Here is a 7,202-nt window from a genome sequence, read left to right as displayed (position 1 = left end):
GGGTGTTTTGAGCAGCTACAGGCGCTTTTTGGTAGCCAGGTGGTACAGCAGGTGCTTGTCCAGGCGCGTACAACGCATTGTTGTTCTTATAAGAAAAGTTCGGGTGGTTTTTCCATCCAGGGTTGTACGTGTTAGAATAAGGGTTTCCTTGAGCGTAATTTACTTGATCAGATGGGACTCCAGTCAAGAGTTGGCATTCAGCAACTACATGCCCAGTCAATCCACAAATCTCGTAGTTAGGTGCTACAGCGGCAACGGTGGCTGAAGGAGTGATGGTTAAATTCTCGATCTTTTGAGTTAAAGCGTCTACTTTAGCGTTAACGCGGTCTATACCACTAATTTCGTACATTCCTCCTTTGGTTTGGGCTTTCTCTAGAGCGGCGCGTTCTCCTCCCCATTGGTAATGGTTTTGTGCCATGTTCTCTATGAGTTTGTATGCTTCATCATGGGGTTTGTCCATTAATGCTCCGCCAGCAGCGGCATCTATAGTCATTTTAGTGTTATATAAGAGACCACCATAAAAGGTATGGATGATCAGCCATGGTTCGAGTCCGTGATGAGGGCATATTCTAAGCATGTCCTTGTAACGTTCCCAAGCTTCGAAAAGCGATTCGTTATCTTTCTGGGTAAATCCGTTGATTTGACCTCTAAGCATAGCAGTTTTGCTAGGCGGAAAGTATCTTGCTAAGAATACTCTCTTCAATTCGTCCCACGTAGTTATGGAATTGGAAGGCAGGGATTGAAGCCACGCTCTCGCTCTATCTCTCAAGGAGAAAGGGAAAAGGCGTAATCGAATAGCTTCGGAACTAACGTTGTTGGCTTTGATAGTGTCGGCGTATTGCACGAACACGGATAAATGGAGATTGGGGTCGTCTACAGGGCTTCCAGAGAATTGATTCTGTTGAACAGCTTGGACCAGTGAAGGTTTCAGTTCGAAATTGTTCGCTTCAATCGCAGGTGGTGCGATACTTGAATGCGGTTCAGCGCGCGAAGGAGCGGCATAGTCTCTAAGAGGACGAATAGCAGCCATCTCTAACTTCGGGGTGATTTGATTGATTTGATCAGTAAAATTCAATTCCTGATTAATCGGAATTTCTGCTACTTCGGGAAGGTTGCGAGCTCGACGTTTAACGTTAATGAAACGTTCGATCTCGTTAATTTGTTGTATTAAGTCTCCTCCTTGTGAACGAGTATTTGGCATACAATCGTTCAAAAAGAAAGGGAAGAATTTTCCTAGTCTCTACGGTGTAACAGTGAGTTACGATATCGACTTAAATAGTCCCCGGCAACGGCGCCAAAAACTTGATCGCGACTTTACGTGTCTATAAATCTGATAACTGCAAGTGCACAGTCGTGTCGTGTAGTTTTAAAAGATATCGAATCCACAGGGACTATGAATCGATCTACCGTTATCTAAGGTTACTATGTAAAGCTAGGAGTACTAAAATTTCGATTGTTTCTAAGGGAAAGTGATTGTGAGAAAATAAAGAATAATAATAAAAGATAGGTGTCAGCATGTATTTCGTTTAACTACAGGTAATCCGAAGGTCCATTGGCTTTTGCATAATTAAATTAAAAATCTTTACTAATTCAATTGATTAAAAATCCTCGTCTCAAACTTTCGCTCTGTTGAGTCAGACTACTATCCTAATCCTAATGTACGCTTTCGCCATCCCATTAGATTTTAGAAGAGCTTTTTGGAAACAATGTAATTAATAAAATGCCTATTTTATGAGGTTGTTATCTATTTAAATCTCCTAATCTCAAACTTTCGCTCTGTTGACTCGGAGCAAGCTAATATCCCTAACGTACGCTTTCGCCATCCCGCTCGAGTGTAAAAACAATTTTTGAAAATAAATAAGTCCCAATTAGTTTTAATACGCTTTCGCCATCCTTAAAACTAATGTCCTATGTCTACTATCCAGTTAAAGATCTCAAACTTTCGCTCTATTGATTTTAACCTTTGACCGTCCTAATCCCTCAAACTTTCGCTCTATTGGTTTTAAGACTTACTAATTAAACTAGACATATAAACCAAAAATAAGTGATAATTAATAAAACATAATTTTAGCCAATTTATTTCGGACCCCTACGGTTAACTTACTTTACATACCGACACCTTTAGTATTTTAGCCAGACATATTAATACGATTAAACATACATATATCGGTTCGGTTCATAATAATAAGCATATTAAATGGCATATAATATATCATGCAGATAAATAATATAAATAAGGCGGTAAATAAAAAAACCTGAATTAAAATAAATCTGGATTGAATTGAATCTTGAAGTACTCGAACTTCCACCACAGGTTGGCTGGATCGTTCTTCGGAATTTAAATAGCAGAAAATAAAAACAAGGAAAATAAAGCGATAAATCTAACGTAAGGCTAGATCTATGAAAAGTTCACAACAATTTCCAGTGTAGAAATCGTTGTGAGAAAATAGACGGTTAAATGAAAACAGAATAAGGAAAAGCAGTTCGCGGTACAATTTCGGCAGCACTTCGTTGGCAGGAAATCGGACAGATTGAAGTGAGATAGCAGGTCCTATTTATAGGAGGGGATTTGCAGTTGCTTTGCGTGAAAAGAGGAGATTCTGCAGACTTGGACGTGGAGACGTGCGTCTCCTATTCTTCAGGAAGACTTGAGACGTGCGTCTCAAGTGGAGAGGATTTAGGGAGGTGGAGACGTGCGTCTCCCTTTTTGCTGAGGTGGCAGAGACGTGCGTCTCTGCTTACTAGTGTGGCCTGGGTTGCTTTCCTTCGTGGGCTGGATTGCTCTTTTGGGCCTTTTTGGGTCCTAATTGCACCCTTCTTTCATTACAGCACCCCTTTTCGTCTTTTAAGCATAAATATTGGTCATTTAAGCTCGATTTTCTTTCCTTTTCGCAAATAGTCGTAATTGAAGTGTAAAACCTGAAACAAAGCAAATACACGCGTAATATCATAATAAATTGACATAATAAATGGAAAATGCTATAAATATCTATGGATTTTAGGCTAAATATATGATATAAAATCGTGTTATCATGGACCATTCGAAATTTCAGAAAGAGTGGGAGAAGTGGCATATCGTATTGCGTTACCGCCAATGCTTGCCAACTTGCATGATGTATTTCATGTGTCTCAATCGAGGAAGTACATTTCGGATCCGTCCCACGTGATTCAAGTGGATGATGTGCAGGTTAAAGACAACTTAACGGTTGAAACGTTACCTGTGAGGATTGAAGATAGAAGACTGAAGCAATTGCGGGGCAAGGAAATAGCTTTAGTCAGAGTAGCTTGGGGAGGACCAGCTGATGGAAACGTCACCTGGGAGTTGGAAAGCCAGATGAAGGATTCCTATCCGGAACTATTTGCTTGAGGTATGTTTTCGAGGACGAAAACTATTTAGTGGGGGAGAGTTGTAACATCCCGAAAATTCTTATTTAATTAATTTAATCAAGTTTTAAATTAATTATGGGAAATTAACATTTTGTTAAATTATGTGGAAAAATAATAAAATGTTAAGTTATTGGGCCATGTGGTGGAATTAGTAAAGTGGGGGGTGTAATGGTATAAGAGCCCACTTCTAATTTTATGTTTTTCATAAAATAAAGGAAAACAAGAGGAGAAAGAGTTAGAACGTGAAAAACAAGAAGTTGTGAGAAGAGTAGCTGAAGAACGTAAAGGGAGAACCAAAGAGGAAGAGGAACCAATTCAAGAATTTGGCTAAGGTAAGGGGGGACTTATCTGATTATCATCTATTATCGGGTTAGGGGTTGATATCACTGAATAGATGTGGAATTCGGGTCGATTGAGTCATATGATAGGTTTAGGGATTGAGTCAATTGTATGATGTTTTGATCTCTATGTTTGAATCTATGATGTCTGTGTTGTTATGGTCTCAATTGATGTGTAATTGGTGTATTATGAGATGTATTTTGTGTTGTTTGTGCATTCTATTTCCCTAGGTTCGTACTGGTATGAATTGGGTGTGTTTGGAATGTGTAGAATGCTGTTTTCTGCAGGTTGGGGTTTCTGAAATCGCCGGTTCGCGCCGCGTGCAAAGGGTTTGCGCCGCGAACAGGTGGGCAGAGTGCCAGGAAGTTGTGATACGCTCAGGTCGCGCCGCGTACCTGTGTTCGCGCCGCGAAGGCGTAACTTTTTCTCGTTTCGCGTCGCGTGTGGATGTTTGCGCCGCGAACAGCTTGGCAGGGAGCCAAGGAATTCTTGGAACGCTCAGTTCGCGCCACGAAATGATGATGGCGCCGCGTGCTGTTGGTTTTGAGATATTTTTGAAAAGTTCAAAGATGCATAACTTTTTAACTGTTGGTCCGTTTGATGCGCCGTTTCGAGCTAAACGAACCTTATAGGATAACCTATATGATGATGATTGAATGGTTTTTAAATGATGAAAATAAATGTATGCTATTCTTATTGAATATGATGATTGGTGCAAATATGTGTATGTTTTGTATATGATGATGATGGAATTGTGATTGAATGATGTTAATATATATGAACATACTTGAATGATGATGATGATGTTGATGATTGATGATGATGATGGTATAAGTATGTTATATATGTTGCATTCATTCATGTTCATTGATGATACTGTATCCATAAGGGTGTGTTGGATCAGTGAAGGGCATGATTCCCATTGTGTGGAATCTGTGCTGGCAGGGCCGTATCTTGGACGATGTTGGATCGGTCATGGGTTATTCCCATTTGATGATGTTGGTACCACATGCATAGTGTCAGTTCATACATATGCATAATTTATAACATGATTGGATGCATTCCAGTGTTGTAAATGTTGGTGATGTGTTGATTGTGGTTTGACTTGTTGTGAATATCTGTTTATGAAACAATTGGGTGAATGATGCAACTGTGATGTGTTATTGCTTTATAACCTTATAACATTTGTTAATTATGATGAGACTCACCCTTACATGTTGTCATTTTTAGATTGAGGATAGCGGCTGTTCGACTCGGTGAGGACTAGCTCATGAGTCAGTGTCTTAGTTAGCGTCAGGTGTCATGCTCTGATAGTTGTAACACTGGGGACGCGATTGTTTAGAGTTTATGATTATGACTCTAGTTATGTTTTGTTGTTTTGAAGGATAAGTTTTAAAGATGTTGAACTTAGTCCGTTTTTGATAAATTTCCGCTGTGTGAACATGAAACGTTTTGAATTTATGTTGATTACCTCAGTGAATGCATGACATGACTGAATGATGTTTATTTATTATGAATTGTGGCACCCTTACTTCATGTACTCTGAATAATTGTTTTAAATTGCCGCGGGGTTAGTAAGGGGTGTTACAAGTGGGGGCTGTTTTTCTTTGGTTGGCACATCGTTTTCAGTTGGTGGTTGGCTTGGCAGCGGCGGCAAGTAGTGTTCTTCTGTCAGAGTCGTGTCAGTTGTTAGTCATGTAAGAGTGTTTTATTGTGTGTGGTTGTCGTTTTTTTTACCTCCCCGTTTCACTTGGGTGGACGGCATGCTAGACCCTTCACGCGAAATTTGGAAGGAGAATGCGCCCGTGGTGGGATGAATTTTATTTCAGTTCTTCCTACGATATCACACGAACTTTCTTATTTGTCCTACGAGTAGGAAAGGGAAAAAAAGATCTCAATTAAACCCTAAGAGTTTGCTAAGTGTGGGGATTTCACCTAGACTAGAAATTCTGGAGTCCGGGAGGTCGGTTATACATAGGGAAGTGTTTAAACACCCTACATATCTGTAGTACTCTACAGGAACCTTCTCTGTGTCTAAATGTGTTTGTGCTGCTAATGATTATTGGGAAAGTTTCTCCTTTGTATTAGGAGAAGGAGTTGAATTGAATAAAAAGAAAGACAGACAGACAGACTGACTATTTTTGGTATTTTATTAGCTCGCTGAGATTCCTTGTGAACCTCATGCCTACATATCCCTAATGGAAGTCAGAGCTTAATGTAGTTTGGGGAACTAATTAATTATTAATTATTTTTGGGTGCCTTGCTTGAAGCTCAAGGTTGAAGCTTGAATTAAATCTCTGTTTACAGTAAAGAGACATGAAGTCATCTTTATAGAGAGGTATTTCTACTATTCCACCACAAACATTAAAAGAGTGACAGAATAACTGAGTTCATTTCATTCAAGAGGGGGACCTTACTTGTGTATGTGCAAGTATACTAGTCAAATGCCTCTTAAATGAAAGAAAGATGCTCATCCAAATTAGGGAAAGTTACCACATGTCTGGGTTTTACTGCCAGCTCATGCCTTTCAAAATCCTAAATGGGAGACTTGATTAAAATGTAATGTTTGTTTGTTTTAATGTGGTGAGATAGAGGAAAGATCTCTCTATAGAGATAAGCTATGTCTATCTACTGTATAAAAGATTTGATTTTTAACTGGCTTGTATGAGGCCCAAGCTTGAGGCTTTTTGATTGATTGATTATTATTATGACTCTGGGAGAAAACTCCATTGGGGATTAATTTACAAGGGATTTTTATGTTCTGTACAAAGCCCAAAATTGAGGCTGACTCTACTTAGAGAAAATCTATTTTTTGATGGGTTTTATTTGGTGTTCTGTACAAAGCCCAGAGTTGAGGCTGACTCTAACTAAGGGAAATATTATTTTCTGCCTTGTATGAAGCCCAAGATTGTGGCGGACTCTTAAATAAACTGAGTATGGATGACTCTATGGGAAAAGATCCTAGATGTTAGGAATCTTTGACACACGACATATGGTTTATCTGCCTTGTACAAAGCCCAAGGTTGTGGCTACTGAACAACAAAGGACTCATTGAGGGAGACTCTATTATCTGCCTTGTACAATGCCCAAGGTTGAGGCTAGCTATTTTTTTATTGGATTTTGACTCTACTGGAGAATTTATCTATTAAAAGACTGATTTTTTGGAAGCTAACCCTTTCCAGGGATTTTGACTCAGCTGGTGAGTTTATCTTTTGAAAAAGAATGAAGGCTGACACTTGCTGAGGATAAGCAAACATGGATCCTAGACTCTGCTAAGGAAGATTAATGAAGATAATGGTGACAGAGACTGTCCATGTCTCTCATTCCAAAAGGTGTACTCAATGTAAAATTGAGACAAACTTAGCTTGTTTAAAGTCTGGTTTGAATTGGAAGAAACTCACCAGGGTTGGTTAAAAGGTGACTAAAGACCTGTTCCTATGTTTATAAGAAACCTGGTGGGTCCTTGTATACAAGCT

At 39.3% G+C, this 7,202-nt stretch overlaps 1 non-coding gene across 1 annotated transcript; it reads left to right on the top strand.

The window, feature by feature from the left end:
* Nucleotides 1–548: 548 nt before the first annotated feature.
* On the top strand, nt 549–655 carry LOC131633326 (small nucleolar RNA R71). Its single transcript, XR_009293293.1, has one exon. It is a non-coding gene; the product is annotated as a small nucleolar RNA R71 (small nucleolar RNA).
* Nucleotides 656–7,202: the final 6,547 nt, after the last annotated feature.

The sequence above is a fragment of the Vicia villosa genome, unplaced genomic scaffold (genome assembly GCF_029867415.1).
Source record: "Vicia villosa cultivar HV-30 ecotype Madison, WI unplaced genomic scaffold, Vvil1.0 ctg.001111F_1_1, whole genome shotgun sequence".
Taxonomy (NCBI): domain Eukaryota; kingdom Viridiplantae; phylum Streptophyta; class Magnoliopsida; order Fabales; family Fabaceae; genus Vicia; species Vicia villosa.
The sequence above is the reverse complement of the archived record's forward strand: the minus strand, read 5'-3'. Positions and strand labels throughout refer to the sequence as shown.